Genomic DNA, 24384 nt, shown 5'->3' with positions numbered 1-24384 from the left:
CCCAAGTCCCATGCATGCTACCTGCAAAAAAGGGAAGAAGACAAATTTGCCTTTGTTTTTTTGGAGACAGAGTCTTGCTCTGTCACTAAAACTGGAGTGCAGTGGTGTGATCTTGGATCCCTGCAGCCTCTGCCTCCTGGGTTCAAGCGATTCTCCTGCCTCAGCCTCCCAAGTAGCTGAGATTACAGGCACGTGCCACCACGCCTGGCTAAGTTTTTTTTTTTGTATTTTTAGTAGAGATGGGGTTTCACCATGTTAGCCAGGCTGGTCTTGAACTCCTGGCTTCAAGCTCTCCGCCTGCCTCGGCCTCCCAAAGTGTTGGAATTACAGGTGTGAGCCACTGTGCCCAGCCCAAATTTGCTTTTGAGGGCTCATGACTGCTACACGGGGCCCATCCCTGCGGACATGTTCACTGCCCAAGCTGTCATGGGTTGGCAATGACTGCATCGGGTCCAAGGCTTCTTTTTGTCTCTATGAAGTTCTTTTCATAAGTCTTATTGGACCAATGACGATCTGCCCCATTTCAAGAGATTTCTAGGAATGAAGGCTCCCGAATCCTGTCTTTTCTACATTTCCTGTGTTGGGCAAAGACTTTATTAAGACACTCCCATACTGCATCCTTGTACCTGTGGATGAAGCTCAGGATCAGGGGCTTCTGAGAATATCAGAGCTCAGACATTTGGGATAATGACTGTGTTCCAGGCACCCTGTATTTAGAAATCTGACAAAGAGCGATGATATGAGCTGTGGAGAGCTGGTTCCTTGGGTTGCCACAGAAACCAAATCGAGCTGAATTTAGCATTACATTACAGGGTACTCACAGAGACGGAGTCAAACATTTGTCTACTACTGCTTTTTTCTTTTCTTTTCAAATTGAACGTTCCTGGCAAGTGGCAAAACACCTGTGAAGCTAAATGGGGGCAGCAGGTTGTGCTGTGCTAAAGGAGTGGGTGTTCTGGAAGCTTGATAAGTGGCAGGGACTTAGCTTTTCACCCAAAGCAGGATTGTTGCCCAAACATCGCCCTCCAGGTCTAGGCTCCTTCTGAGGAAGGAGTACCTTGAGAAGATAGCACAGAGAATTGGACTGAGTCTGGAGCTATGGGTTCTAATACAGTTGTCACTAGCCACATGTGGCCATTGAACACTTGTATTGTGACTAGTTCACACTGGGATGTGCTGTGAGCATGAAATACGGGCCAGATGTCAAAGACTTTGTATGACAAGAACAATGTAAACTGTCCATTAATTTACAAATATTGATTACATATTGAAATGATAACAGTTGGGATATATTGGGATAAATTTAGTATTGAAATGAATTTAGTATTGAAATGAATTCCTCCTGTTTCTTTTTATTATTCATAATATTATTACTAGAAAATTTAGCATTATATATGTGACTCACATTGTATTCCTATTGGACAGTCCTGGTTCAGACACTGTTGTTGTGACGCTGGATTGATTTTCCATGAACTAAAGAAGTTGTTTAACCTTGTGATACTTCAGATTCTTGATCTGCAAGATGGAGGTATTCATGCCATCTCTAGCTTCTTCATAGATTTGTGTTGGAGATTCGATGCTGATGTGGGCTCTGTAATGCACTTTCCTAATTTCCCCTTTAAGGACGAGGTACTCACTCCCCCAGCTGTCAAAGTGTTGGCTCCTGAGGACTCAGCCGAGTCCCTCTTCAGGCAATTACTGTGGCTGAAGAAAGCCACCCCTCATGAGCTGGGCTCTTTCAGGTGAGTCTCTAAGATGCATTCAGTATCAAGTATAAGCAGAGCTAGAGATCAACAGGAGCTACATGAGCAAGTGGTTCAGACCCCCACATCACCACTATTGTTTCCTCTCCCTCAGCAAGTACCCGTGCCTATGGCTGCAGTGGAGGCTCCCTGATGAACAGCTTAGAGAGGAGAAAAAAGGTCAAGATGGGTCACAGATGGGTTGGCTTTGTATGTGGGTTCCAGTTTGAAAATGGACTGCTGTGAACTAAAGTTCCACTTGGGGGTGTCTCTGAAAGACAGAGATGAGAGGAAATTCTCTCAATAGGCAGAGCTTTGGGAGGTAGACCTAGTCATTCTTCTGTGTGGAAAGAGAAGTGGACTAAAGTACAAATGTCTATCGGCTCATGAGGAGCAGTGAATGACTTGGCTGGTTGTTCAGGGGTCTGGAAAGAAAAAGATCAAATGGTCAGTGTCAGGGGCTGGGGAAGAGCATGGGGATGGGCAATGGGAGTGAGCACAAAGCGCTGGAGTCTATGTATTGCATGTCAATACCACCTGACAGCAGCTACTGTGGAAGAGGCACCAGGTAACCACATAGACAGAATAACTCTGCCAGTTGACATCAGCCAGTCTCAGTCTTCAGCCATTCCAGTGTCTGAGCAATGGGTATGAGGGTAGAAGAGCCATGGTATTAAGGATTCAGGTGACAATGTGGTATACCCTGTAAATCAACCACCACCGTAGGGGGCTGTGCTGCAAAGGGTGGAATTCATGGGTCCTGGAATTGAGGTGTGAATGTGGGAGTGGCCCTGCTTACCATCCCGCCCAGTGAGTCATGGTGGATCCTGTGCTCTCCATCCTCCCAGCAGGAGACTCCATGGGTCTAGAGGTGCTGGTTCCCAGAAGGAGAAGGCTTCCATCGAGGTATATGACAAGGGCCCATTATACTTTAAGCTGTTATTGCCATCTCTCTTCTAGCTCCTTGTACCAAGATATTCAGCAGGCAGGGAAAGGAGTCTCCACACTGGCAGGCGCCATTGGCCCTGATATCAGCAAGAAGTAGTGCTGCTGTTATTTAAAGATGGCAGGAGATAATCTGTTTGGCATTCAGGGGCTACATTGGGGTGTCTCTTGGTACTCCCCTGCCAAATTTGAGGTAAATGGACAAGTGTAGCAGCCACGGCCAGACAAAAATGTGGTGACCAGGGGCTCAGTGTCCTCAGTTATGAGGGCTCGAGTCACCCCACCAGGCATGTAGGCCAGGAGCAGTGTGGGCCAAGGGCGAGAGGACTCTGGAAAGGATAGTAGAGGAGGGGCAGAGTAAGACTCAGTGGCAGCCTTAAGATCAGAGCAGTATAGCGGTTGGTCCTACTAATCTCCCACTGAGAATTTCCCCAGGTGAAGACAGCAGCCAGAATAACAGTGAAGTTGCTCCCAGAAAGGGCACACTTAGGCTGTGAGGCAAGTGAGCTGGTGGTGCAAAGGGTGTGCTGTCCATGATGCTGGGGTGTGCTGCCCAGATTTCCCATACAGAACAGAGCTACTTGTCCCCTGATTGCTGGGAGTATTGATGGATGGCCAATGGCTCCCTTCTGAGTCCGTCTATAAAGATTACTCCTACTGGTTGGTGTGGAATACAAAGGCCCAGTTCCTTTGTCTTGATTCAGGACAACCTTGTAGCACATCCCAGCTCCTGGATTTCCTGTAGGATTCATCTTCTCCTTCTGCCCAGTCTTACTCCTCTCACTCTCTTAAAGATGTTATTTCTGAGAGCACTCCCCAGTAAACATAAACATGTAGTAAACATCCTGCATGCAAATCTCTGTCTCAGAATACGTTTCCTCAACCACCCAACCCAAGAATGATGTCCCAGTCACTGCATGGTGCAAAGCATGCTGAACTTGGCCTTGGAAGCTCTAGGTTCTAGTCAGGGCTCTGCCCTTTCATGAGTTGTCTGGCTGGCCCAGGTTCCCCATGTAGGAGTTGGGGACAGCAAGGAAGGAGTTTGGACCAGGTGATCGAAGATCCCTTCCAGCTGTGACTTTTCATATGTGTGAAATGGACGGGGAAGGATGAGTTACATGAAGAGCTGGAATGATCTTTGTGAACCCTTCAGATGTCCTCTACATGTACAGAAACTAAGCATCGGAAGGGTGATGTGATTTTTTTTTTCATGGCTGCCCTGCTAGAAAGCAGCAGAGCTGAGATTTGGACCCAGACTTCAGGCTGCCACGTTGTCTGGGTATATCCCCTTCACCATCTCTGGATCTCTAACATCACTGATTAGGGGCAAGGCGCAAGAGTGGGTAGGACAGGAGAATTTGAAGGTTGTTTAGAAGGTTCTGATCAACTAGCTGCTCCCCCTGCATGTCTTTGGGTTCTGTTATCCAGCAGGCAAGGCAAACAGTCACTACACTGGCAGGAGTCATTCACCCTGAAAATGAGGAGGAAATCCTACTATTTACTTACCTCAGATTGCTAGGATGTTATAGCCTTTGTCCTAGGGCAGTGCTTCTCAAACTTCAACATGCAAATGAATCACCTGGGATCTTGTGAAAATATAAATTCTGACTCAGGAGGTCTGAGGTGGGGCCAGAGAGCTTGCATTTCTAACATGCTTCTAGGTATGGATGCGGCTGGTCTGTTGACCACATTTTGAGTAGCCAGGGGCTAGAGTGCAGCTCTCAAACTTTGGGTGCATCAGAACCCCCTGGGAACCTCTTAAAACTACTCATCATCATACATTCAAATTCAGTAGTATAGGATGAGCATCTCTAATTTTAACAAATGCTCTAAGTCTCTAAGTAATTAAGGTAACTGCCAACACTGGACAACCATGGTTCTGTAGCAGTGACCTTCACAGTTGCAGTTCTGTAGCAGTGACCTTCACATTTGTGTTCCTGAATAAGCTGAACAGGTATCACACCACTGCTGCATGAGGAAGGAGACACAACTCTAGCCTGAATCACTGGGGACACAGGTGCTGAAATATACTGAGTGTTCAACACAGGCTAGGCACAGATGACCACAGAAAAATCCCCTGGGACTTGTCAAAATTACCTTACGAGGGTTATAGTTTTATGAAAACAATCAAAATACAGAAATAAAATGTGTGATTACTTATAAAACGTATTTCCAAAGTAGTTGTAACCTTCATATCAAGGAGCTTTATCTCTATCTCAAGGTTGATGGGCAGTCGATGGGCTACTTGTGAGTTAAATGTGAGGCCATTTCATGGTTTTTGCAACTCTGGCAAAATTGAGACTGAGATTGTAGACTCGGGATACAGGAGCTGAGGGTCCTGCTTAAAAACACATTGCTTCATTCCCTGAGCTTCATTCTAGGGCTTGTCCAAGATGCCAATCTAATTGACATCAGCATTTTACCATTTAAATGGGCTTTCTTAGCCCATTTAGGGTGTGAACGGGTTCTTCAGTGACATTGGGTGGAGAAAAATAGACCTACCTCCCCTAAGTGTCTCCAGGTGGCTCATCTGCTAGCCTGCTTCTCAGAAAGACCCCCTTTCTCACCTCCCTGCTCACTACCAGCTGCCTGGCGAATGGACGTCCTTAATGCTTGGTGAGGGAGAAGGTTCTGCTGCCTCAGCACAGGGTGGGTTGGGCATGAGAGTGAGTAATGGAATGTCCCTGAGAAATCCACCCTCCCTGCCAAATGTGCGTGCCAACTTACACCTACGGAGAGTCTGGTTGCGTTTGCTTGTTCATCAGAAGAAAATAAGATGAACCCTGAAGGGAGATGCTGTTGGCAGGACAGCCACCATGGCAGGTGTGGGGGCTGGGGAGGGCAGTGCTGCCCTCAGGCAACCGACCTAGGACCTGCTACAGAAAGCCTGTGCTACACGCTGGATGTACAACCCCATGCGATTACTGCAAGTTGGGATAGCACAGAAGTGCAAGAGGCCTTCAGCACACGCAGCCTGCAAGGAGAATGGAAGGCAAGGGAGTGGATTAATGGAGCCGAAGTCAGCCAGGACAGCAGCACTGTCTCCCTTCTCTAGTGAGTGAGGTGGCCCAGATGCCTGTGGACGAAGCTCCGTGGATGGGACCTAGAAGCAGAACGGAAGGCCTGGATTTTGCTTTATGGCCATCTTTTTTTGAAGTGAAATGATGAGCTCTCTGGACTCTTCTCTTTTTCTCCCCCACCATCTTTTCAAGGCATCTTTCCTCCTGGTACTCTCTGGCACATCCCCCAAATTATTACTCCTTATACTTTAGCTGAGCCCCTGCTACTTTCCTTGAAGATTTTTGTCCTTTATGTTCTATTCTCTTGTCATCAGGTTTGTTTTATGAAATAAATTACCTAATTAATTAAATGACCATTGACCTTGGACTTAATTTTTGCTATATGCCACACTGGGGATGAAATGACCTCATTTAATCCTCAAACGAGGATTTTCCTATGAGCAAACACTTTGATTCTGACCATTTTACAGATGATCAGGATGAGGCAGATTGGTTATGTGATGCTCTATGGCTATGGAGCCTCCTTTGGTGGAAATCATGGCACTGAGTTTCCTGTCCTGAGGCTGTAAACTTGCAGCTCCACTCTCGAGGTTCTTTTTTAGGGGGTGGGATGAGAGCAAAGATAAGTAGGGTTCACAATTGAGTATTTTCTTTTGTTTTAGGAGATAATCATTCAGAAAAATCTCAGGAAACTTTGTCAATTGCAAAAACTGTTGTATTTGTTATCTCATCTATTTGCTGGTAGTGATTAGAAATAAAACTTTTAAAATAGTAAGGGCTGATGCAATTTTTTTGAGGGGTGGTGAACAGGAAAGAAGATACTAAGTGAGAAGCCAGAGAGCTTGTGTCCTTTTCAGTCAGTCTTGGGGAAACAGGACCCCTAAGACAGCAGTAGATGATGACAGCTTTAAAAAGACCAGGAGAGTGGATTTGATTTCCGAGGCCCTCGAGAAGAAATAGGGCATGGGGAGCTAAGTCCCCAGATGCTCAACTAGCAGGAAGTCCTCCAAAAGACTGTGAAGATTAATCAGGTATTGGCCTCCTTTCAAGCGACTTGGGCTCTAATAGGGGAGCTAACATTTGAACATAAACAGCTATACTACAAAAGATAATGTGGAAGAGAGAGAGGACTGTAGCTGCGACCAGCATAGGTGAAATCAGCAAAGCAACAGTGAAGAAAATTCTGTTGCAAAATTTCTACTGCGGGCAAAGAGAAAGAAATCTGAAATGCATAAATTCCATCCAGCCTGTACTTGGCATGTGAGAAGTCTGTCTTGGGTCTAGAACGGTGTCTCTGTGTGACCTTGAGCATGTCTCTTTACATTCAGATGCTCAGCTGAACGACCAGCCTCTAAGACTTCCATCTGTTCTAAGCTGGAGGGGAGAAATGAAACTGTAAGAAAGGAGAAGGATGTGCGCTGCAGGGCTCGTCCAGGGTTTTCCTGGGAGAGTCACTGGTTCACAGTGTGACATGGGGTGTCGGTACGAATTTCACAGGTGCCATTTTCTCCCCTCGCTGTGGAGAGCAGATCTCTAGGCGCTGAGCTGCTTAGAAAGAACATCACTGCGGTTTCCAAAGAAACATGGTCTTGCAGTCCAGAGACAGCAGGTGGCGCTCTTTCTCCTGAAACATTGATGTCTACAGCTTGGCTTGCAGGCTGTGCGGGGGTTGCAAACGGAATAAGATCTCTGCAGTCTGAAGGCAACCAAAGAGACCCGGGCAAAAATGGCTGGTCAGGACTGCCTGCCAAGTATAACTATTCCCTCACTTGAATGCGCCCTAGAGGTGCCAGCTGGGCTTAGGCTGCAGCACCGACCAAGGTGAACACACACAGCCTCTTTCCCACAATTTTACTGTTAAGTTGCTGCATTTGCAAAGGAAAATCTTCATTGTCACAAATGATGACTGTATCTGTCTGGGCTTCAGATTGTGGTAAGGAAGAGTCACTCCATCTCTGTGTGTGATAAGTATACTTATCACTCATTACATGGGAAGGTGAGAGATCCAGGGTCCTCCCTGGCATTTTAGGTGAGACAGCATCCCAGGGAAATGCAAACAACAACAACAACGACAACAACAACAACAACAACAACAACAAAAACGAAGCAGGATCTGGGAGAATGTCTTACCTGGAGGACCCAGCTTTTACCTGGGAGATGTTGCAACGTCTCAGTGAGGAAAAACCTGACATTAGCTCTCCTTTGAATACATTAAAGAAAAGTAAAAACAAAACAGAAACAAACAAATGAACAAAAAACCAAAACAAAACAATTTCATAATGAAGTGAAAAGATCACTGGATTGGAATTCATGAGTCTAGTAAGGCCGCTCACTGGCGGTGAGACTTAGGCAGGTCACTTACCTCTGGTCCTCACTCTCACTTTGATTTTCAGTAGTAATCAGTAACTTACATGGCCTGTATATATATATGTGTGTGTGTGTGTGAGAGAGAGAGAGAGAGAGAGAGAGAGACGGAGAGAGAGAGAGATGGAGAGAGAGAGAGATGGAGAGAGAGAGAGAAAGTGAAGAGAGAGAGAGAGAAGAGAGGCAGGCTATCAAATAGAATAGCTCTTAGGGGGAAATTTGTATAAGGCAAAACAGAAACATACATTATTGGGGACTGAGGAAACCCTTTCACTTTAATTTCCATTTCAATCATTGAAGCTCATAGTGACTATGCCCAGTGAAAAAGCCATGCCATTTTCCTCTTCTGGGAACTGAGATAGATCCCTCAGAAGTATCACAATCTATCTATCTATCTGTATATGTACCTATGATCTCCATTCAGTTGCTAGAACAGCTGTGTGCCTTCCGTCAAAGACTCTCTTCTGGCTTCTAAGGTGGGGGGCAACTTCAAAGACCAGGTTCCAATGCGGAGAGAGAGGGAGCTCTTCCTTTGCTCCTGGGGCACTGGAAACATGTGGTAGAGGTGAGGAGGGAGGAATCATGGTGGGGGACAGGTGGCGGTGTTCCAGGGACATGGGAGGAAATTGCAGTATTGCACTCCTACTTGATGGGCTTGGCCATTCATCAGCCATGAATTGAGAACCTCCTATGTACAGGCTAGGCACATAGCTGTCAACATGAATTGAGAACCTCCTATGTGCAGGCTAGGCACCGGGGATGCCTTTGGAACCCCACACAGTCTTTGCTCTCAAGGAGTGCACTGTCTCATCAAGAGAAAATAGATAGAGTCTGTTTTCCCTTCAGCCCAAACAAGCACATTTAGGCCCTAAGGGGCTCACATAAGTGCCCTGCTCAGAGAACTCTCCTTCCCAATCTTCCTATATCCTTGCTCAAGGTTTGGCTAGGCACAGTCAGTAATAAAAATGATGCTTTTCAGACCAGTGGACGCAGCTTTCCATGTGCTTTGGCCAGTATGCAGATGGCTGCCAGACTGCACTATTGAGGATCCTGTTTGGCAGGAACGTGCTCTGATTCCTTAACTGTAGGCTTTGGGGACCAGAAGTGGCCAGGGCCTTAAAGGCAGCTGAAGTGAAGCAGCTCTTCTGCACACTCATCAGCATCAGGCTTCAAGCTGCAGTGAGGCATGGACCCAAGATAACTGCAGTGCACAGGTGGGATGCGGCAGTATCCTTGGGAACACCCGTGGCTGCTGCAGGACACACTGAGCACAGTGGGCCGCGGTTGGGTCTGAGCTGCCAGCCGCAGGGTGAGCTGCTGACTCACTGCTGCAGCCATGAGACCTGTAGCCACTGGAACAGCACGGGGAATTCTTTCTTACTTTAAAGGAGTATGTGATGGAGAGGAGGGCAATGGGATAATGAGTCAAAATGTGAGCCTAAATAGCAGCTGTAACTATTGTCATAGAATTCTTGGGCAGAAATGTTTTTAATCAGGCTTGGAAGGATGCCATATTGGGGAAGTTATTCAATCAGTCGGTCAGCATGTATTAAACATTGTGTGCCTAGCATTTATTGTGTGCTTAGATTATAAGGGGAAAATGAGGAGTGCAAGATGTTCCTTGCCCCACTTGGGGATTATAAGACTGGCACTTAGAAAGCTTTATTCTGTGCCAGACACAGTATTTGATGTGCGCTAGTTTATGTAATCTCACAGTAACACTGTAAAATATTACAGGTATTTTAATTTATTCTACTGTCAGTTGGGAAGTTAGGATTTGAACTATGTCAGTTCAAAGTCAGAGCTCTTTACCACCGTGCAAGTCTGTTGTTTGAGAAGTGCACACAACTGGAGAACAATGCAGGATGATTCATGGTTAAGTGCTAAATCATATTTACAATACAAGCATTTATGATGAGTCCAGAATAAATTCCTATCAGTCTGCAACCCTGAGTCAGCTGAAGTGTGTAGATTTGCTTATGTTTAAGCAAATATTGAGCCTGCAGAGGGAGTTTTTGAGAAGATGGAGGGTCAGAATGAGCACTCGTAAGGTTGGTGAGGGGCAGCTGTGGGTACCATCAAAGGGGCAACATCAGATGACCTGCTGTGAGTCTCAGGCCACTGTGTGCCTAGAATGGCCCTAATTGTTGGGGAAAACACAGAACGATAATTACATATATTTTTGCTCTTTGAGAATTTAGTCTGGTTGGATTTAGCTGATCAATTAATCAACTTAGGAACTATTAGCAAAACAAGAGGAGAATGAGGTTCATAAGGGGTTGAAGAGGGTCCATGACCATCCCATTCAGTCTTTTGTGGGTCAACATTTGTGTTAGCAAGGAGTCCATGGGCATTTTACCAGATGATATTGACAAAGACTCAAAAGCTCTTAAATGTTCCTATAGAGATACTGGCTAAACGTCCGTGGCAGAGCTGACCAGAACTACCTAAGCCCTCTGGTTTCGAGGATAAGAAATAATCCTAGGCAGCTGTCAGAGAAAAATGTCTCATGAAACTGATGAAACGCCTTTGTCTTTTGGCTGGTAGAGCTGATTTTTCCAGGGACACAAATGTGCCAGCTCTCTGACCCAAAGCCCAATGTCTCATACACTTCTCGGGCACTCATTTGGGCTCAAGGATTCAGGTTACAGTATCTCCTTTAATCTCTTTCTCTAGTATTTAGCTAAGGTGGTGACTGATGCAATTGACCTGATCCTACTTCTGCTTTGCCCATAGTTATTAATTTTTTTTGATCCCTATCAGGGACTCTATAAACTTTAGCTGACTGGTTGAGTTCTGGTGGGGGTTTTAGAAGCTTAAAAATTGTGAGGAAGATGAAGAAACGAATAAGATCGGGTAAAGATATCTTCCTGGACAAAATCCTTTGGCAGAATGCCAGAAAAGTAACAGATGAGTTCAGAAGACTTCACGGGTAGAATCTGAGACCCAGACCAGATCAGGGTCCCAGTAACCACGGAGAAAGCAGTTTCCACAACAGTCAAGCAGAAGGAAACTTGTCACTTCATACCTGAAAGAAGTTGCTCTGGCACTGTTTTATGGGAATGGAATAATTAAGAAAGTGGGCGTGGTTGGTTATGGGCAAGGAAGAATAGATCAAGCAAAAAAATTTGAGTTGAGGCAGGGATAACCAGAGAAGACTGATAACCAGGTTGACTAGTCCCAAGCTAAAGAGAACACTGAGGCTTAAATTATAATGATCAAGTTATGTTTCTTCTTTTGAAAGATCTCTATTCAGAGAAAATAAAGTTGTTTTTGAACTGGGAGTACCTGGCTCTACCTGTTCTGTACTGCAAGAGACCCTGCGAAGTGGATTATCACAGAAGAATCAAGGGGAGAAGCCAGGGCCCAATAACCTGTTATTTCAAAACAAAACCACTGCCTTTGCGTGGTGGTGAGGTAGGATTCTTTCCGTGTGGTTAGACTCACTGAGTAGCTTTCTCTTTGGGGCTCTCCTAGGCCTATTTCCTGGTGCAACCAGTGACCGAGTGAGACCCATATTCCGTGATAGCTAAGAATTGGCTCTGGGCATGGGCTGGAAATAGAGATACTTAGAAAACTGTTAATTTCTCAGCTGGGGGCGGTGGCACATGCCTGTAATACCAGCATTTTGGGAAGCCGAGGCAGGCAGATCGCTTGAGGTCAGGAGCTCGAGACCAGCCTGGCCAACATGGTGAAACCCCATCTCTACTAAAAATACAGAAACTAGCCAGGTGTGGTGGTGCATGCCTGTAATCCAGCTACATGGGAGGCTGAGGCAGGAGAACTGCTTGAACCCAGGAGGCAGAGGTTGCAGTGAGCTGAGATCACACCACTACACTCCAGCCTGGGTGACAGAGTGAGAGTCTGTCTCAAAAAAAAAAAAAAAAAAAAAAAAAAAAAAAAGTTGTCAATGCAGGGTTGTGTCTCACTCATCTCTTTATCCTCGGCACCTAAAAAAATTCCCTACACATCATAGTAAGCCAGTTATATATATTGATTGAGCCATTTTAAATGATTTGTGCTTTGGGATTGGCTATGTGGAAGATAAAAGATCTAAAAGACAGTGTCCTGTTTCTGTTGCCTCAGAAGTATTTCTCAGATAATAAAATATTGGCAGATTTCTTATGACTCTCAAGAAAGCCTGGAAATAGAGCTAAAAAACATGGAGGATAATAAGTTATTCCAGGAATAGAAGAAAAGAAAGCCCCTTCAAGAGAATTTATTGAGGTTTTGGTTTCTCTAAGGATAGTGTGGTATGAGGAGGCAAACTGTTGGAGCAATGTTTGCAGGAAATGTTTTCTCAACATATGAGGTGTTTGTCAGGTGGGCGAGGACAGTGTGTGCAGGACGGATATGGTACAACAAAGTCCAGCCAGGGAACTTCCTGGGGTGACTATTGATGGGGTGGGTGGGAGTTGGTGTAGCTGGAGCACAGATGAAAGGTGGAGATGAGACAAAAAGGGCTACAGCTGCATGATTCCATTTTCTTTCTGGAAAGACAACCCTGGTGGGGTGGCTCACACCTGTAATCCCAGCACTTTGAGAGGCTGAGGCAGGCAGATCATGAGGTCAAGAGAACTACACCATCCTGGCCAACATGGTGAAACCTCATCTCTACTAAAAATACAAAAATTAAGTAGGCATGGTGGCACACGCCTGTAGTCCCAGCTACTCAGGAGGCTGAGGCAGGAGAATCACTTGAACCTGGGAGGTGGAGGTTCCAGTGAGCCTAGATTGGGCCATTGCACTCCAGCCTGGGCAACAGAGTGAGACTCCGTCTCAAAAAAAAAAAAAAAAAACCAACTACCAGAAGGAGGCCAGGCACGGTGGCTCGCATGGCTCACATCTGTAGGCAGAGGTTGCAGTGAGCCAAGATTGCGCCATTGCACTCTAGCCTGGGCGACAGAGCTCAAAACAAACGAACAAACAAAATTAAAAAAAAAAAAAAATGAAGAAGAAAGAAAGACAACCCTGGAACCCTGGGCGTAGTGTAGAAGGAGAGGAGGAAGGAATGATGGGGAGGCAGCAGGTCCAGGTAGGATTCAACTGCAATAACCTGAGTGAGAACTGATAAGAACCTGAGCTGGCACAGTGTCCGCCGGCGGGAGGAGTCAAACTGGAAAAGGAGAGGAGTTGCACCTGACTGAGCTTATCGATTGTCTGAGGTTGGCGGTGAGGGAGCAGAAAGAGTCTGGGAAGGTGAACGTTCAGGGTTTGAGGTCCTGCTGCAAGGGACAACATTCTTTGAAATGTTTTTATCTTAAACATTCATGCAAATTTCTATTATTTTACTTAAAAATATACCAATGTTTGCATTTCTATGAAAATAATATGTAAAACAAGTTTACAGACGGAACTTTCCAAAGCTTCAGAGAAAATGGATATGTAAGAAAACTGTACCATGGTCATGTGTGGTTTCTGATGCTCCCAGCAAATACCCCTTTTGAAAAGTGTGGGAGTCTTCCATGATCTGGCAACACCTCCCCTTGTAACCTTCGTTTTGGCCAAACTGATCTATTTACTGTTCCCTCAGCCTTCTCATGAATATCCTACTTCTCTGGTTTTGGATGTTTCAGATTTTCTGGTGCTTCTCCAGGCCATCTTCCAGGTCCAGCTGAGACACTGCATCCTCCCTCCAGCCTTCCAAAACTATGACCCCCTTCTAGCTCCTTTCTCTGAAATTCTGCAGACTTGTTCTGCCCTGCTTTTATAATTTAATTGTAGATAAAACCATATACAAAAAGAGCTAAAAAAGTATTATGACTATTATTATTATAGGGCTTCAAGGTTGTATGTTTAGTTTTTTTTTTCAAGCAGATTTTAAGTCCTAGATTTTAAGTCAGGGACTATGTCACTGATGTCTTTGTTGCAGCACTCAGCTCAACATATACTTTTTGGATAGATGCAGTCATTCTGTATATAGAAAACAAACTTATATTCAAGTAGAGGGAACAGATGGTAACTTTTTTCCCCAGAATATATCTGTAACTTTAAATTGAATGTTTATTCTCATTAAATGAACTATTTTATTTCCTCTGTAAAGCAAATTTAAGTAGCAGAAAGCCAGGATATCTCCTCTTTTTATGTTTTCTCCTTTGATGTGACCAGTAAAAGGTAGGGCTTGGGTCACCTTAGGTGGCTGTGATTCTGACACTGTGCAAGTGCAAGCACTTTTTCTGTCAAGTCTGCCTGAGCCCAGTTCTTAGCTTTTTAGGCAGACATTTTCCTGCTTGCAAAATCAAAATGTAGAAAAGCTGAGAGAAGTATGATGGGAAATTGCTTTCTAAAGACACCCATGCAGAAGCGTGTGGCTTTCCCTGAAGGCCTCCTCTCCTTACACTAGGTTGAGTATTTCCACCATGTCACACTTTATTATTAGTGCTGATGGCCTGGGCTCCCCGATAGTGGAAGCTCCCTGGGGGGATGTCTATGTCTTATAAGGCAAAATCTCATCAAAGAGTGTATTGGAGTTATTTCTTGAGAGAACATATGAAGAGAAAACTGGAAAATGTACCAGAAGGAGGTAGAAGGAGACAAGGATGATGTGATACTTTTTCAGTCCACTAAAGGTCTGAATCTGGTAATTACGGGTTGAGAAAATGGAGAGAAAAAATTCAGAGAATTTCTGGTGAGGCTGTTGATACAAACAGAAAGGCTGAATGAGAGAAGTCAAATTAATAAAAGTAGAAAAGTATGGAATAAATGGATGACACTATGCTTTGGAGGAATCAAAACACAGTATATCAGTTAAGTGACTTTAGATTCAGAGGAGAAAATGGAGTCTTTTGAGTTCATTTCATCTCCTTTCATATCATCCTGGAACCACGTTCCAACTGGCAAGGCACTAATTATCTACTGGATCTCTAAATCCTTTAGAGGTGAATTTAACCTCCAAAGTGTGCTTTGAATTGGTGGTTTCTTCACCGTCATTATTATTGACTTCCTATGGCTGCCATAACAATTTATCACACACTTAGTGGCTGAAAACAATACAAATGTATTATCTTATAGTTGTGTAGGCTAGAAGTCTGATACGGATTTCATTGGGCTAAAATGAAGGACTTGGTAGGGCTGCATTTCTTTCTGGAGGCTCTAGGAGAGAATCTGCTTCTTTGCCTTTTCCAGTTTCCAAAGGCCATCTGTAGTCCTTGGCTTGTGGTCCCTTCCCCCATCTCCACACCTAGCAATGTTACAGCTCTCTGCCCGGCTTTCATGATCACATTTCTTTCTCTGATCCTTTGTTTCTGCCTCCCTTTTCCACTCTTAAGGACCCTTTTGATTATTTTGGGCCACCCAGATAGTCCAGAACAGTCTCTGTATTTTAAGGTGAGTTAAAAGTTTCCATCTGCAACCTTAATCCCTTTTTGCCATGTAAACTAATGTAGTAACAGGTGCTGGGAATTAGGGAGTGGACATCTTTGGTAGGCGAGGATTTATTCTGCTTACCACAATCCTTGGTCACCATTATCCTGACCTGGATTGCTGCAAAAGCCTGAGCTCTGCGGGCATCATACAGCCAGCAAAGAACAGAGCCAGAATGTGAATGCAGGAGTCAGACTGCCTGTTAGGCAGTTAGGAAGGCGAGCCTCTCTCAGCCTCAGTCTCCTGTAAAAGGAGGACACTAATAGCACCTACCTCATGGGTTGTTATCATTGTGAGGATTAAATATATACCTGTCACACAGGGAGCACTGTGTTGGCAATTGTTATTATTGTTACTATTATTAGTTAGTCTCCTGGTTTCTACTCTCAACACTCTCCACTCTGTCCATACTGAAGCTAGAGTGATCTTTCTTAAACACAAGTTGATCATGTTCTTCCTCTTCATGCTATGAAAATCATTTATGCTATGGTCTTTGGTCCCCAACCTCTCTACATTGAGTCCAGTTAGGCTGTTTGAAATCAATTGAATGAGGCAGATATTTCACATTTCTGTGCCTTTGTACATGGCACTCTGTTTGCCTGGATTTCCTTCCTCCCCTTGACTCTCTGTCTCACTTCATCCATACTTCAGAACCAATTCTCTGAAATCCTGGGCAGAGTGGATTACCAACTGAACTCTTTTGCACCAGCTATGTATCTGTGCTCCACACCACTTACACCCGAGTGAGCCACACTGGCCACGTAGCTTTTGCCTGGAGCCTGGCACATACTAGACACTCAAGAAAAGAGTGTTGAGAGCACCGTGCTGGGAATTTATTCTTTGCAATTTATTGGAGTGTTTTCCTCATGCATTTTTTTTTCAGGTGTCTCCCTTCCCGTGCTGCCAGAAGCATCCATTTGCCTCAACGAGGATTAGGGTTTCTATAACAGAAATGCAAAAGGAAAACTATCTAGCTTTTGATGCCCAGAGTAGGAATTATTTTAAAACATCTTTTAGTTTGATTTTTTTAAATTAAATAGTTTTGTGAAACCAGGACTTGCCAATTAGAAAGGGCTTTTCAAAACTTCTTTGGCTTTTTTAGTGTATTAAAAGCCAGCTTAGTTGAACTAGGTCTTAGAGATTATTCCGTAGCATAGAGGGGACACCGTTTTCTGCAATTAACCTGGGCATGAAGTTTTGTTGCCCTGAGAAGAAGAAACACAAGTGGCAGAAGTGCATTCCAGAGAGGAAAATAAATGAAAATCTCTCCCTTGGGTCCTGATGAATTTTGGGAAGGAGAGAAGACATCAGGTGGTGAGAATCTTGCATCGTGCTTCTACCTGGTAGATGTGGGAAAGCCAGAAGCAGAGGACATTTACATTTTCCTAATTTCCGTTTGGGACTCTGGGAGGAAACTGCCTTGGAAGATAGATATTCCTTGTGTCATATGAAACAGTCGTGTTAGAACAAAGCAAATGGTGAGTTATGGTTAAGCAGAGGGGGAACTTGAGCTCAGCTTCTAGAGGCCTTCCTCTCCTCTCAGGTTGAATGAGAAGAATCCAGAAATTTCCTCCTGCCCTACTGAGTGATGTGCCCTGAGTGATCATTGATGAAAAATCATCCATGAGTTCCTGAAGTTGAATAACAGGAAACTGTACTTGTTTTTCAAACCACTTGGCTACTGTAAGAAGCTGCTGGTCACAAAATGCATGTCCAGTCAACTGCAGTCCTACTGGCAACCCTTGGTTTGGGCATGCAGCAGGGATACTCACTGCTGACAATCCTGCCATATTTACAGCTTGTGTAAAAATATCATTCTAGGAACTTCGTGTTCTGTTGTCTTCTTTGATGAACTCCAAGTATGGTACTGCCTCACTTAAGATGGTGGGAGTTAGCAAAACGTCTACTCCAGAGTTAAAAGCATTTGCAAAGTCATTAGCAATGAGGCGTTGCACTTTCTGTGCTTTGATGAAATAATTTTCCCAGTTTTCTTTTAATAAGAAAAAGTTTCCTGAGAGAATTCTTCCTCTCACCACATCATTGAACCCTTCTTGTCTGGTTGAAGCATACATGGCTTCAACCATGAGTGGACACATTGAGTGGACACATCAATGTCACATCTGTGAACATATTGTAGCCCATCAAGTCTTGCCATATTTAATGCCACTTCTGATGTGCACAGTACATGATAGCAGACAATTGAATAACTGGTGTGAAGAATGGATACTTCAATTACTTTGGCCCCTTCAGACTCAAAGAGGTCAATAGCTTTGGACCAAAAAGACTGTACTTCACTTGATAATTCTGGCACAAGATATTCCTTTGGAATTCCTATACATAGTTTGCTCACATCTGCCAAACCAAATGAATGGATTAATAGGGTCCTGTACTGTGGCACAATCATTGATGTCATGTCCAGCTAGTACACTCAACACAAGTGCTGCATCATCCACACATCTGGTTAAGATTCCTGGCACATCCATCAAATTCACCAGGGGAATGAGACCATGATGGGAAACTAAACCATAGCTTGGTTTGAAACCAACAAGCCCACAGTGGGCAGCAGGATTTCTGGTCCATCCTCCTGTAGCTGATCCTAAAGCCACATAGCATGTGAACGCCGACATAGCAACTGCAGTCCCCCCTAAGCTTCCTCCAGTTATCAGCCAGTCTAAATCTTCATTCTTACTGTGGGGATTCTACTTCCTCTTTTCTCTATATTGTTTTGAATAACTCAGGGGTTTTTAACTGGTCCAAACACACCATCTGTGCTTCCAGATCCCATAGCAAACTCATCTACATTTGTTTTTCCCATTAGTAGAGCTCCCTGATCCAACAACTTCTGAACTACTGTAGCATTATGAGGTGGTATATAACCTTTCAGCATGTTTGATGCACATGCTGTCTCAATGCCAGATGTACTAAAGTTGTCTTTTACTGCAATAGGAATTCCATCTAAATCCCCAAGTGGCTGTTCATTCTTAGATCTCTTTTCTGACTCTTCAGTTTGTTTAAAGGCCTCCTCTTCTGATACAGTAATGTAGGCATTTAGAAACTTGGTCTTCTTGATAAGAGAGAGACATTTTTGACAGAGCTCTGTTGGTGTAATCTGGCCTTGTTTCAGTGCTGCAGAAACTTCTCAGAGGGTCTGGCCCAGCATGGCCCTTGTGCCCAGCCTGCCACCACGGGGGCCAGGCAAGGAGGAGAAAGAGGTCATCAGTTGCTAGTGATATTACATGGGCGCAGCCATCTATAATCATCACTGTGGGATTCTAAAAATTTTAAAAGCCACCTAAAGAGTGTTCCCAGTTTGCGGCAGGGTTATAATTCAAAATGTCACTTGCAAGTTAGTTATTTGGAATTCACAAGGGATATGTCTACATAGAAATAGTGTACTTACTAGTGACCAGGTTCCTAGCCCAAGTATAACTCAAAATGCAGCTGAAATAGAGCATATTTGAAATAAATAGTTGAAGATCTTAATGGTACAATGCCAATGTTTTAAAAAATATATAACAAAAAAGAAATTAAACTAAACCATGTTTATTTTGAATATTTATTCTTCGAGGGAAACACACATTTAATTAAAAAGGGGTAAGAGGTATATGAAGATCCTAAAGAGGGTGTCTCAGCGACTTTCAGGGTTTCACTGGCTCTTTGTAAATCTGATTTTAACTTGAATGTCTACAGATTTCCCTTTTCTTGTTATTGCTGTTTCTAAGGTATCAATCTTATGTATATTGACTATGAAAATGGATTTCGCATTTTTGGGTGGGAGGGGAGACTGGAGAGAATTCCTGTTATGTTCCAGGCCTGGAATCACTTGAGATACATCGAGGGACAAAACAAAGTTTCTGTTTCTGAGGAATTTTCTTTCTTCTGGAGATATTCAGACAACAAACTAATGAAAGACAGATATATCATTGAATATCAAGTAGTGATAAGTGTTTTGAAGAAAAAACCTGGGGTAAGAGATGAGATTTTAGATACACTAACCAAGGCAAATCTCTTGGAAGGAACTGCTGACAGAGTTCCTTGAAGAAGTAGGGAGTAATCAATGTGACTCTGCAGAAGGAAGGATATTCTAGGCAGAGAGAAGTGAAGCTTAAAACCCCATGCATGGGCAGGTTCCAGGAACAGCAGAAGACCAGTGTGAGCTGGGTGGTGTGGCAAGAAGACGGCATAAAATGTGGGGTCAGAGAGGTCGGACGGCCATGAAAGTACTCTGTGTCTTACTCTAAGCGTGATTTTTTTTTTTTCTATGTGTGAAGTTGTAAGTTTTTCTATGAGAATTGTGAAAGACTTGTGTACAAGAGTAAGAGGTAATGGTAAAAGATGGATGAAAGAGGGAGAAAGCATTTTTTTTTGGTCATACTTCTGAGTAAATAGATAACTTGAGATGTATTTACTCAGGGATAAATAGAAGTGGTAGAGCAGGGAACTAGTGAAGGCGGCAGGGGTCAGATAATTTCCAGAGCTAACCACTAGATGGTGCATTTAGCCCAGGACAGCTTGGTTACTGTCCAGAGCAAGCCTGGGATGCGGAGGAATAGAGCAAAACCACAAATTTACTTAGACGAAAGTCTACGCTTCAGTGTAGAAACTTGTCACTTGCTGAAATCATGGGAAATAATTATCTTAAGATAGAAGATAGTGAAAATTATGAGTAATTTATACAACCTTTATTGTTTAGATAACATTAATGTTCTTCCCTGTTTCCATATCTTTTTATAAGAATGAAGAGGGAGCTAAGACTTCCAGGTGCTCTAGATAATACCACCCCACCCCAGAACAACCACATGATTTACAGGAGGAGTGGAAGGGGGACTGAAACTCTGTGTGCTCCTGTCAAGACTCCAGTCCCTTCTTCCTCAACATACACAGCCTCTCCATGACCACCACAAGGCCTGACATCATCTGCTTCTTGATCCCATTTTACATGAGTTACCACAAGAATTCTGGGACTCTCAGGTCCTTCTAGCCTTAGACTCTAACTCCCATAAGGGTCTCTGCAGGATGTGGCAATGGAGCCTCCCCACCCACCTGCTCTGCTTTCTGATTCTCCGTGGCACTTACAGCTCCTGCCATTTATATAGCTTATGTATGCTAGTGGGAGCTCTATGCAGGCAGAGGTTTGTGTCTGTTTTGTTCACTTTTGTATTCCCAGGGCATAGAACAGTGACAAACAGCATTTAATAAATATTTGTTGAAAGATTAAATATTATTTACTTGGAAGAACAAGGCCTGTTCTAAGCAGGCCCATGCATGCATGAGAAATGGAGTACAGCATTTTCAAGAGCTTCTGCAGAAAAGGAGACTAAGCATTTCCTGCCACCTGCCAACTTTCTCTGTTTCCTTTGATCCCGAAGACCCAGTGGAGTTCTTATTGAAAGGATGATTTAAATGACAACTTTCACATGATCTCTTAGAGTTGTGCAATAGTTGGCATTTGCCTGCAGACTTTCCACCAAGGGAGGCTGGTTAGCCTAGAATGGGGTTACTATGGGGGATTGTATAATCTAATTTTCTGGTGTCTTGGGATGTTGTTCCTCTCCCCAGTCAGACAAGGAAGGCATTATAATATGAGCCTTTGTATCATCTCTTTCACATCCTAATAATTAGTACAGGGAGTCCCCCTGCCCCTCAGGTGACATTAAAAGTGCTCAGTTTGTATAACTTGCATAAGGTCCATATGGCTGCTGCTCTCCCTACTACTCAGAGTCTACTTCAGAGGCTGCAGGGAAACACCCAGCTGTTGGAGTATGGCCTGCCCATGAACCCTTTAACAGGTTCCTTCCTCTTAAGTTTAGCTGGCTTATAGACTGTAAGCACCTTGAGGGCAGGTCTGGATCTTGCCCATCTTTGTAGCCCCATGAACCAAGTTCAATATCCAAGCCCCCACTGCCAACCCAAGGTAGTTTTGTTGGTCTACAGCAAATGGTAAACTTGGCTGATAATGGCATGGTGATGACTTTCAGTTTTAATAGGGAGTGTCACATTTTGGCAGCAGGCATTGCAGTACCTAGGCCCCTGCCTGTGAGAATGTTCCTTCTGCCTCTTGACTTGCTCCATTTGCTTTGTGTTGTGTCTAATGCATTGCACTTAAGTCAGAACAGCTGGGTGGATCTCTATAGAATATTTTTTATTTAATGTTTTTTGAGAACTGGCAGGGAGAGTGCTGCTTGAAAGCACACAGGCCATGTCTATTTTCTTTCAACATTTACAACTTACAGAAAGAAGCTAGATTACAGCCACATGGAAACTAAATTCTTCCTTTTCTAATGTAAACAGCCCTTTTCATCTGCTGTCTCTCTTTATGAACAGAGAGATCTGTAAGTGACATGGGTGAGTGATGGCAACAGTTGACTCCCTGGGTGGTCTGATGGTGACAGTGACTTTGCTGGCAACTTGTGATAATTTGGATACTTTTTCCTAGTTTGTGAACATCCTCCTTTCTCCCTCCTGCAACTTGACCATTTCACTGCGATTAGCACTTCCAGAAGGGGATAAACCAAGTAAGGGAGGTGGACAGCAAACAAGTTAATTTTGCTACAAGTTGGTCATTCTAAAACGCATGTGCGACAAGAGGGAGAGGCTGAAATGAATGGTCAGGATAGTGGTGTGAGATGATTTATGGCACAGTGCTTCCCATTAAATTAGGCTGAAGAATTCTTTTTTTTTTTCATTAGCTCAGAGGGCCTTGTAGGTATATCTGTCAGAACAACAGTTCATTGAGGTGGGAGAAGAATGTTGTTTCTACCATTGCAGGAATGACGACAGCCTCATACACATCCCCTTTCTTTTTATGTAATATCCTCCAAAGCGGGGTACAAGCATTAAGTGGGGTACAAGCATTCCTTCTGTATGATAATTTACTGGAGCAAAGGAGTAAAATATTAGAGTTTCTGTTTATTTGTATCTAAAATAAGAAAGAAATTAAGCTCTAAAAATATATACTATATGGGTTGACAGTGACTTACATATAAAATTTATAAGTAAATATATTTTGGGGGCACATGCCCAAAAGTTTTTACTCATGGGGGTGGATGATCAAAAGACTTTGGAGGCAATAATATAAATAATCATGAGGAGAAAATCCCCTTGGAATAGTGGAAGTTTCTCTGAATCAGGTAGTATTCAAAAGAGGAAAGATATGTTCATGTAAGTAATTATTGTAACAACAAATTTTAAAATTGTAACTCAGGGATTCTCATCCCAGAAATATTACTGCATATTACCTTAAAGCTCATGTCAAGACAAGATGTCAAGACAGAAATTTAAACATGTCATGAAAAGGGCAAATAAATTGACTCAAGTTATGATTTGAATATGGAGAATGACAGAAGAGTTTCTGAGACACACTGTGGGGAAGATGTAGCAAAATGGTCCCTAAGGGAGAGGTCTTAGTCTCATGTGCAGGCACCAGAGGTGTCTTGTGCAGGGAGCACTTGGTAAGTGAAGCATTACTGTGCCATCCCTGCAATAGCATCAGTGATAGCCAGTCAGGATGGCTGTGCGAGAGCTGAGCCCCCTTTTCTCCTGCCCTTTCTCTTGTCAACCTTTTCTTCTTACACTCTATTGAAAGGCATATTTGCCTTTACTTGTTGGGGTATCTTCTGAGAGGAGATATCTGTACCTAAGAGATTAGACCAAATATGCCATGAGATTCTTAACAGACTGAGAGTTCAATGGGAATATTAAAAAGCAGGCCAGACACAAAGGCTGATTTTTCTGTTACTGCCTTACTCTAAGACCATTCCATTTGGTTGAACTCTGCAAGTCAATGAATGCACAGCTTATCTCTCTGGCTGGAAAAGGGCTGCAGTTTCATCTTTTGGGCAATGCCAAAAAAAAGTCTCACTCACTCTTTTAAACTTGCGTTCTCCTAAGTAAGTGAAAGAAGTCTTTGTTACAGATATTGAAGCTGGATGACTTCTCCCCATGGCCTGGTGTGGACTCCCTCTCTAGAAGGCATAACTATTACTGGGTTAGCTGACTCAGAGGTTCATATACTCTCTGGCCGTGCGTCATTCTCTCTTCTGCCTTTTGAAGAGTCCTTAAGTAGGGAAAAATCAGAGTGGGGAACTGCTGGGTAGTGTTCCATCAAGGCAGCTATGGGAATGTTCGAGCCAAAGGAAGGTGACTCAAGACACGGAGGGCAGGTGCCAGTGTCCAGGGAGGACCTAGTGGGGTCAGGACTGGCGTCAAGGTCAAGGCCAGTTATTGCACCCAGTCATGTATTCCTCACTGATGTCTTTATACAAAATGACATTGCAGGGGAAGCCAGCCAGCATTAGTATACAGGGACTTATGCCCCCTTTTCTGTGTTCTACTAGTTTGCTAGACCTTCATCTTTATTTTGATATTTTCTCCTCAAATCACTGGAGAGACTTTGAAATATGCAAGAAGCATCTCTTTTATCAAATTCCATCTCTTGCCATCAGCATGAGGACCGTTTTTTGCATATGGACAGTCTGTAAGACATGTGGCATGTGTTGGTGACTTTCTTGTCCTTGCAGAGTCACAGGAGTGTCACTGCCTGGATAGGCTTAGTAATCACAGCTCTGGCTTAATACCTGCTCTTGCTTTCCATCTATTTGGGGATGTTTGATGACTTTTCAGTGTAGAATGCAAACAAATGAAGATTTATCGAAGATGCCTTTGTTTAGCAACTGGCTGGCTATTTTATCATGGCTTTAAATTTGGCTTCTTACTAATGACTATGTGCATTTGGGAGGAAAGGCCGGCTTTGCAGATAAGAAAGCAGCTGTGTGTGTGTCTTGTTTAATGCCTTTATCATATCGCCCTCTAGACCCAAACTTCTTTTTCATTAGCTACAGAGATATTTGAAATTGAGCCTATATTCAGGGCACAACTGAGCACTTCAGAGGATTCAAAGAAGTAGGAGCCACAGTTTATTTTTATTTTTTTGGCTTATAAACAAGAGAAAT

The 24384-nt window shown here is 43.7% G+C and overlaps 1 protein-coding gene and 1 pseudogene across 1 annotated transcript in view; one reads left to right on the top strand and one right to left on the bottom strand.

The window, feature by feature from the left end:
- XCL1 (X-C motif chemokine ligand 1) overlaps positions 1–24384 on the top strand; it is a 169550-nt gene that overhangs the window by 5981 nt on the left and 139185 nt on the right. The window lies entirely within an intron of this gene.
- Positions 9188–18593, bottom strand: LOC108526716 (glutamyl-tRNA(Gln) amidotransferase subunit A, mitochondrial pseudogene; annotated as a pseudogene).

This window comes from Rhinopithecus bieti, unplaced genomic scaffold, assembly GCF_001698545.2.
Source record: "Rhinopithecus bieti isolate Rb0 unplaced genomic scaffold, ASM169854v2 scaffold_3763, whole genome shotgun sequence".
Taxonomy (NCBI): Eukaryota; Metazoa; Chordata; class Mammalia; order Primates; family Cercopithecidae; genus Rhinopithecus; species Rhinopithecus bieti.
Note: the sequence above shows the minus strand (reverse complement) of the source record. Positions and strands in the feature narration are given on the sequence as shown.